The sequence below is a fragment of the Aegilops tauschii genome, chromosome 7, assembly GCF_002575655.3.
Source record: "Aegilops tauschii subsp. strangulata cultivar AL8/78 chromosome 7, Aet v6.0, whole genome shotgun sequence".
NCBI classification, from domain to species: domain Eukaryota; kingdom Viridiplantae; phylum Streptophyta; class Magnoliopsida; order Poales; family Poaceae; genus Aegilops; species Aegilops tauschii.
The window spans coordinates 197,369,745-197,379,317 of NC_053041.3; the positions used below are offsets into that span (position 1 = coordinate 197,369,745).

The following is a 9,573-nucleotide window of genomic DNA, read 5'->3' on the forward strand; positions in this document are numbered from 1 at the left end:
TCATTGTGCAGACAAAGATCTTGTTGTTTTTTGTCGGTAATTTCTTTATCCTAACAATCTTTCTGAGTTTATTGATTTGATTGATATTCATGGACAACTCATTTCCCCATATGCAAAAAGGGTCAAACAGTGGGTCAAAACCTCTGACAGCAGGACCTACATGTGCAAGACCAAATTGTTAAAAACCTAAATATTAGAATGGTTCCTGCAATTGCACAATAATGTGCTATTAGACAACGTATCATGCACGTGCTAACCTCGATTGTAAACCTTAGTGCTTCCCATTGTTTCCCTGCAACACATGGAAAAAAGTAAGTAGAATCATATTCAAAATAAAAGGGGCTTTTCGTAAGAAAACGTGGATGAATACTTGCTGTTTTCTCGATTTTTGATCGGATTTTTTGGCGGCATGGCCAAGCGGTAAGGCAGGGGACTGCAAATCCTTTATCCCCAGTTCAAATCTGGGTGCCGCCTGATTAATAAAATACTTAGGTTTTTTTTATATGTGAGCTTATCCATGCGGTTAGGCACTCTTCAAATAGGAATCCATTTTCTAACTGGCTTTCGTGCTTTGGTGAGTCGCAGAAACATAATGTACTCCCATTAATGTGGAATAGGCGGAACTTAAATTAGTCAATTCAATTCAGCATTGTTAATTTATCCAGAACTTCTCTCTTTTCCTCGAATTTTAACCAATTAGGTTTCTACTAACTAAAACTAGGAAGTCAGAGTTTTTCCATCCAAAAAAGCGCCGCCCGCCTGCTGGCCGGGCGAATCGAAGTTATCTTCCGGTCAACTGTCCACCTAGTCAAGTGCAAAAAACACAGTGGAATCACGCAACGCACGCTGCTGGTGTGCTTCCTGCCCACGAGGAAAGAAGAGCGACAAGGTTCAGATTTGACTGATCCCTTTATTCCCATGTCTTCCGGCTACTTTATCCCCAACTTTGGTTTCACGTTTCTGTAAAATATATACACGAACCATTATGTCTGCTTAGCTTTCAATTTGCCTCTGACCATCAAATTAAATGTGAATAACCCGTCCTCCTCTCTTTGAAACAAGGGGCGCTTCCGGTTCTGTGCGTGCTTCAAAAAATTTTGAGTCAAGTCTCTGGCAAGCTTTTTCCGGAGTTCCGGGAGGTGAGATGGGAAGCAGAGGGCCCCTGTCCTTACGCACTTAAGGCAGCAGCAGATGATGAAGAAATGGGCGGTAGATGATAATGAGAAAGGGCGCCCCTTGGCATTTCCTGTGGGGGAGTCTGATTGATCCAATCACGACTTAAGCAAGCCCTCGAGAGGGCTTAGTTGATCATGATTTCTGTTTTCTCTTTCTTTTCCTTTTTGTTTGTTTCGAGAAAGTATGTAATCAGGCTGAAGGCTAACATCTCGCGAGTAGGCCGAGCTAGGATAAGAATTCCAATCAAAAAAGAAGTATGAATTGGGCCCAAAATCACTACTTTACTACCTATGTCGCGTGTCGCGCCACCTCGTTGATCGAATCTTCTTTCGCATCCAGAAGAGAGGCTGTGGGCTATCCGAGAGAGTGGTCTTACTCTTTCTGTTGTTTGGAAAGATCGAACACACGATGTTCCTATTTCTTTATTTCGTGATGAGTCGTATGCTTGCGACAATAACGCAATATTCACCCAGAGCCCCGTTGCGACCGCAATGCTGTTCTTGAAGGACCTTACCTTAGAGCAAAAAAAAGGGAATAGAAGTTAGGAAGACTACTGACGTAGGGCGGCGGGTGAGCTCAACCTCGAACCAAACAAGCGGTTATTACTTAGTAAGTCTATTTTGTACAAGAGCCCCTCCTATCTGATAGAAAAGGGTCCCATGATCCCGAGCCGATCTTACCTTGGCTCGCAAACCCCAAGTTTGTCTATGAAATGGGTTCTTTGCAAGAAAGAATTGCTTCTACTAAAAAGGGATCTATAACTTCGATTCAAGCAGTTTATGTACCTGCAGACGATTTGACCGCAGCTCAGGATCAGCCTCATGAAAATCTTATATTCCCTGAGGAGGTTCTACCACGTGGAAACGCTCTTTAATGGAACTTTCGTTTTAGCTGGGTTCTAATATATATTGGTTGTGCTCGAAATGGTTGTGCTCGAAAGGCAGTTATGAATCGATTGACTAATCCAATTCCAATATCTACTAAAAAAATATTCGTCGGAATAGCGGAATACAAAATTAAGAAACGCAAAAAAATAAAGGGGAATCTGACCCCCTTCTTTATCATAAAGAAAAGGGCGACACACGTGCTACAATGGGCGGGACAAAGGGTCGCGATCTCGCGAGGGTGAGCTAACTCCAAAAACCCGTCCTCGAGAAGTAGAAAGAATAGCAATTCCCATTCCACCCAAAACTTTAGGAATTCCTTGATAGTTGGTATAAATTCGTAAACCGAGATTTAGAATCTCTTTCCGACCAGGCCAGGCCGAATCGGGCCACCACTTGGGATGGGATGGCCTTTCTATCTTTCTAATCTAATTTGAAATTGGATTCAAAAGCCTTTTTTGTCCACCAGTTTCTGGTACTCCAGAGCGGAGTAGAGCAGTTTGGTAGCTCACGAGGCTCATAACCTTGAGGTCACGGGTTCGATTCCCGTCTCCGCACTTAGCAGTCTGTATAAAAGGACTATTCTATGGAGTTTTGCAAAACCCAAACACCTCAGAGATAGATATAGAGGTAGGAATTTGTCGAACGAACCACACTCCTTCGTAGACGGCAAAGCCCGAAGGAAGGCTGCTATCCCCTCGGCCTTCTTCCTTTTCGATGAAAAACAAATCGACATCTCAATCTCCGAAAGCGTTTTCCTTACCCAGCTAATATCCCCCCCCGAAGATGTGGATCATCCAAGGCACATTAGCATGGCGTACTCCTCCTGTTTGAATCGGAGTTTGAAACCAAACAGATTCCTACTACAGGCCAAGCAGCCAAGAAGAAGTGTAAAGAACGAGAGTTGTTGAAACTAGCATATTGGAAGATTAATCGGCACTGGGCTTGAAATTGCTTTTCGTTCTCATAGTTACGAAACGGTAAGAAAGATAAAATACGAGGGATACTATAACCTAGGTCCCTAAACTTGGAATGGATGGCGGAGCGTAGGTGGCAGGCAGTTATATGGATACGGTGCTTTACCCGTAGACGCTTCTCCAGCTCTCGCAAGAATTGTATGGGAGTCGTCCTCGGGGGACTGGATCGGAATTTGAAGAAAGTACTACTTGATAATTAAAGTATTCTCCTTTAGTTTTTTTCTCTATCTAGAAGTGGAATAGAATAACCCGGTTGAAGGGTAATGATCATACGTCTGTAATGCACCATTTAATCCATAATGGTGGGCAAATGCATAAATATATTCCTGAAAGAGAAGTGGGTAGACAAAGTATTGTTCAATCCTGCATAATCTCGAATGTTATCAGTTCCGGTACGTAGACCAAATAATACAATGCAAGCAAAAGTTCCTAGATTCATGGAGATATAGAACAGCATATAAGTTATCATGCTTGCATATCCATCATTTGAGTCTCCAACAATTAGTCAAAGAAAGTCCCTCGCGTAAATTGCTTTGAATAGGTAAATCAATCATTTGTCCTTGAGGGTCCGACATTAATCCTCTCATACCTACTAATTGGTGTACTTGAGATGCATTTCCTCTGGCTCCTGAAAAAGACATTAGATAGACTGGATTAGAGGTAGTTAGTCATCAGGTTAAGTAAGGGTTCACATGCTATCAGTAAAATATGTTGATGAAAAATAAGCACATTGCAGATTCATCAGATTAATTCAAGCCACATGGAAAACCCATTTATCCAAACCAAGCATGATTAAGAACTAGAAAATATAGCACTTGTATATGTTTCTCGTGTATTAAGTGCAGCCAAATTCGATTTATTCCTCACATGCACAACAATACAAAATTCTACCCACGACAATTGGACATCGCATTGCAGAATTGAACCAAGCAGTTAACTAAACACCACAACGAATGAACCAAACATTAACTGAGCACCACATTGCACAATATAACATACTCCTAATAGAAGATCAGACAGTTAACCAAACAAAGCATGCTTAACAACTTGGAAATATAGCAATTGTATTTGTTTCTCATGTATTTACTACAGCCAAATTCAATTTATTCCTCACGTGCTATACAATAACAGAATGCACCCACAACTATTGAACATCGCATTGCAGAATTGAACCAAATAGTTAACTAAACACCACAACACAAATGAACCAAATGTTAACTGAGCACCACATTGCACAATGTATAACCAAACCAAGCATGCTTGACAACTTGGAAATATAGCAATTGTATTCGTTTCTCATGTATTTTGTAAAGATAAATTCGATTTATTTCTCACATGGAACACAATACATTTGCAGAATTGAACCAAACAGTTAACTAAAGACGACAACTAATTAACAAAACAGTTAATAAGTGAGCACCACACTGCACGACATATAGAACATATACACCAGATCAACAAATTGCATGGTAAAATTAGATAGCACAATTCGCTAGAATTTGTGAAGGAAAGGCAGGAGCAGCACACGCAAGGGGTAAACTGAGCATGCTTAACCGGCGTAGCTAGAAAATGGCAAGGTGCTCCTCCAAGATCTGGGGGTCGGCACGAATGGAAGCCATCGCGAGCTCATCCGCGCGTGCGGCCGCGATTTGCTTCTCCGCTACCAAATGCTCCTTGAGATCCTGGCTAAACTGCGTGCACCATGGCTTAGGGCAGCGCTTATTTGGTGGAGAGGTCGGTAATTTGGGTGGAAGGTGTCGCGCTTGCGCCGGCGGTCAGGGCATGTGGGATGTGGAAGGAGGAGGAGGATGGGGGTCGGGTGTGGATTACCTTCCTGGATAGACGAGGCCGATCATCGTGAAGGAGGGTCGCTGGCGAGGAGGTGGCGCTGCAAGCAAGGAGTGAAGGTTTCAACTTGGAAAGGATGGCGGAAATAGGGGAAATGTTGCTTTGGTAAGGGGGAGGGGGCGGGGAGGTAGATACTTCCGCGGAAGCCGAAAATTTGGAATCGCTTCAACCAAAAAACTGGCGCGCAAAGTGTCATCAGACACGGTCCCTTATTCAGAACTGTGTACGATATGTGAACATCACAAACGATTCAGATAGCTTAACCCGTGTGTGATGAGTTTGAACGTCAAAAATTTTGGTTCGAATTTCCATGGTTATAGTGGTCATCCACATCATTGCATAATTTGGGTACACAAAGGAGACTACAACACACCCACACTTCTTAATCGAGCAAGTTCAACAATTAAAGAAAGCTAGCTGACCTAAACATTACTCTAACAAATTAAAGACCAGCACTCTTAATTAAACAAAACAAACAGTACTAGTACTACGGCAGGTGCTCGTCGATCTCCTGCGCTGCCTCCATGTCCATCTCGCACCCGACGGTCTCCTGGGGAAGGGGCTCCATGGCATCCATCGCACCATACTCGGCAAGCATCTCGCCATCCGCGTCCGCCATCTCTTTGGAAAAGGCCGCCATGAGCTGGGCGTGGGCGGCCGCGATATGGGCTTGGACGGGCTCCGTCGTCGCAAGGTATGCGGCGGAGGAACGGCCGGCTGCTCGAACGCTCTCGGCGATTGCTAACTCTTCGGCTGTGGGTTGCCGACCATTGTCGGAGAAGCTTTGTTCGATTTGTGTGGTGACCGCCACGAGCTAGGCGTGGGCGTCCTCGACATGGTCATGGGTGGCCTCCATCAGGGCTAAGGCCGCCGTTGCGGAATGGACAACTGCTGTGCCGCTCTCGCCAGTTGCTATCCCCGAGGCAGATGTTGCTGCCGCCACCTGAGAAGCAACAACGGCCGTTTGGGCTGCCTTGGTCAGCTGGTCGCAGATTGCGGCCGCGCTCATGCACCTTGTTAGCACGCGCATGGCGGCTGCGGCCGCGCTCTCGCCGGAGTGGGCCACCGAAGTTGCCCTCATGATGCCGGTCCACGTGCCCATCTTTCACCCGCGACGATTGGACAGTGAAATGATATTTGGGGAGCGAGCTAGTGTGCTTGAGACGCCGGCTGTGGACTGTAGCCGACGCACCTTCTCGCGTAAGCCATAGGCGTACTGTATATACACCGACGGTGCTCCAGGATATTTTGTGCTGCATCTCACACGGTTGGTGATAATAAACTGTGTGCGATCTACTTGATTTTTCATCTTGATTTGAATTACATAATGGGGTCACAGCGGATTGCTAGACCTTTTATCTGCAGTGAACATGCAACTATATGTGTGTCGTAAAAGAATTGGAATTATTCAGGGTTCATTTGAACATTTTATACATTAAATTAGTTTTCTAGCCATTTCAGGTGCACAATTCAAAATTAAACTACATGCACATGCTCCGGTGCACCAACATGGGTTGTAAAATCATATATGTGTCCATGGGTTTATGCTTATGTCCCATGCAAGAAATGGGGATGAAATTCGAACACCACGGTACCATGGCTCTCCGGCAAACGTCGACGTACTTTCTTTTGTAATTATAGTAAATCCAAAATTCGTCTGAAATTCATGAAACTTGGCATGCTATCATGGAGCGGCATCAACATGCCATGGTAAATTTTTTGTCCCATTTGGGGCAGGTTTTGGGATATGCTTCTCACAAACCAGAGCTTCTCACAACAAGCCTGGTGGTTTCGGTAGGGAACGTCCCACCTTTGGGGACGTGGGACGAAACGATATCCGTTGCCTCTTATTGCTTTCAAAATTTTTCTCGTGTCAACATAGAAAAACAGGAGTGTTGTGTCAATTTTTGAGATTTTTCGGGCTTCGTTTGGACATTTTTATGCATTAACTGAGTTTTCAATGCATTTATGTGCATAATTCAAATTTGAACTACATGCACATGCTCCAGTGCATATAAATTGGTTGAAAAATCAAATCTGTGTCCTTGGGTGCATGCTTAGGTCCCATGCAAGAAATGGTAATGAATTTCAAACACCAGGGCACTGTTGATTGCCGGCAAAACATTGAGATACCTGGTTTTTAAATTCTAGTAAATCCAAAACTCGTCTGAAATTCATGAAACATGGCATGCTATCATGGAGCCGCATCAACATGCCGTGGTAAATTTTTTGTCCCATTTGGGGCAGGTTTGGGTATATGCTTCTCACAAACCAGAGCTTCTCACAACAAGCATGATGGTTTCGGTAGGGAACGTCCCACCTTTGGGGACGAAACGATATCCATTGCCTCTTATTGCTTTCAAAATTTTTCTCGTGTCAACATAGAACAACAGGAGTGTGGTGTCAATTTATGTGATTTTTCGGGGTTCGTTTGTACATTTTTATACATTAACTGAGTTTTCAATGCATTTATGTGCATAATTCAAATTTGAACTACATGCACATGCTCCAGTGCATATAAATTGGTTGAAAAATCAAATTTGTGTCCTTGGGTGCATGCTTAGGTCCCATGCAAGAAATGGTAATGAATTTCAAACACCAGGGCACCATTGATTGCCGGCAAAACGTTGAGATACCTGGTTTTTAAATTCTAGTAAATCCAAAACTCATCTGAAATTCATGAAACTTGGCATCCTATCATGGAGCGGCATCAACATGCCGTGGTAATTTTTTTGTCCCATTTGTGGCAGGTTTGGGTATATGCTTCTCACAAACCAGAGCTTCTTACAACAAGCATGATGGTTTCGGTAGGGAACGTCCCAGCTTTGGGGACGAAACGATATCCATTGCCTCTTATTGCTTTCAAAATTTTTCTCGTGTCAACATAGAACAACAGGAGTGTTGTGTCAATTTTTGTGATTTTTCCGGGGTTCGTTTGGACATTTTTATGCATTAACTGAGTTTTCAATGCATTTATGTGCATAATTCAAATTTGAACTACATGCACATGCTCTAGTGCATATAAATTGGTTGAAAAATCAAATTTGTGTCCTTGGGTGCATGCTTAGGTCCCATGCACGAAATGGTAATGAATTTCAAACACCAGAGCATCGTTGATTGCCGGAAAAACGTTGAGATACCTGGATTTTAAATTCTAGTAAATCCAAAACTCGTTTGAAATTCATGAAACTTGGCATGCTATCATGGAGCGGCATCAACATGTCGTGGTAAATTTTTTGTCCCATTTGGGGCAGGTTTGGGTATATGCTTCTCACAAACCAGAGCTTCTCACAACAAGCATGATGGTTTCGGTAGGGAACGTCCCACCTTTGGGGACGAAATGATATCCATTGCCTCTTATTGCTTTCAATTTTTTTCTCGTGTCAACATAGAACAACAGGAGTGTTGTGTCAATTTTTGTGATTTTCAGGGTTCGTTTGGACCATTTTATGCATTAACTGAGTTTTCAATGCATTTATGTGCATAATTCAAATTTGAACTACATGCACATGCTCCAGTGCATATAAATTGGTTGAAAAATCAAATCTGTGTCCTTGGGTGCATGCTTAGGTCCCATGCAAGAAATGGGAATGAATTTCAAACACCAGAGCACCGTTGATTGCCGGCAAAACGTTGAGATACTTTATTTTTAAATTCTAGTAAATCCAAAACTCATCTGAAATTCATTAAACTTGACATGCTATCATGGAATGGCACCCGACATGCTGTGGTATTTTTCGTGTCCATTTTGAGAGAAGGCGCACTCGAATAACGACAGCCAACAAAGGCATTTTGAAAAAATAGCTGCCACTTTAATATCTCAAACATTTGTATAATTAAAACTGTGTGCGTTCTGTTAACCATTCACGTGATGCCACGTGTCTTGGTTTTAATGGCTGTAGGAGGTGCCGTGCGGACAGCTGCTTGACCTTGATTGAACGGGATGCGTGCGAGCACAGTCCGGTGCGCAGGCTGAACAAGAGGCGTGCAAGCTGTCCTCCAATGCGCAGGCTCACCGGGAAGCGTGCGAGCTGTACGCTGCGCGGGCTCACTGGTAAGCGAGCCCTTTGACTTCCATGGCCGCCCGCCTTGCTCGCATCCTCTCCATTAATGGCGCCCAAGCCGCAATTTAATTCGGTTTTTAAATATAAAACACTCATCGCAAACGTTTTAGTTAGAACACCCGTATGCAAACCGACAGCTTCCCCAGGAAGCCAAGAGAAAATGTGCCGAGCAGGATTTCTGCAGCTCTTGATCGCAAACGTTTTAGATAGAACACCTGTATGCAAAGTGAGAGCAGCGCAGGATTTGTGCATCCCTTCAACGCAAACAGTTGTTTTGGATGACCCGTGTGCAACCACGTACAAACAATTTGGTAAGGTTTGCATCTGTCATATTGGGTATGTTGCCATTTGTCAAATTGGAAAGATTGACATTTGTTGATCTAGTAACATTGCCATTTGTCAATCCTTGTAACACTGCGATTTGTCAAAATATGAAGCTAAAAATCACTAGCAGTATCTAATTTTTGCAACTAAAATTCAGTAATTAATCATAGATTTCATTCATAGATTATGCAGTCGTTCTTAATTTATACAAACAGTTCAAATCGACAGCTGAACCGACCAAACTTTTCCCCAATTGTTGCCAACCATGTACTGAAATAGCTAGTTCAACTATATATACTA

The 9,573-nt window shown here is 43.3% G+C and overlaps 1 non-coding gene across 1 annotated transcript; it reads left to right on the forward strand.

Annotated features, from left to right (window-relative positions):
• Positions 1–403: 403 nt before the first annotated feature.
• Positions 404–474, forward strand: TRNAC-GCA (transfer RNA cysteine (anticodon GCA)). Its single transcript has one exon. It is a non-coding gene; the product is annotated as a tRNA-Cys (tRNA).
• Positions 475–9,573: the final 9,099 nt, after the last annotated feature.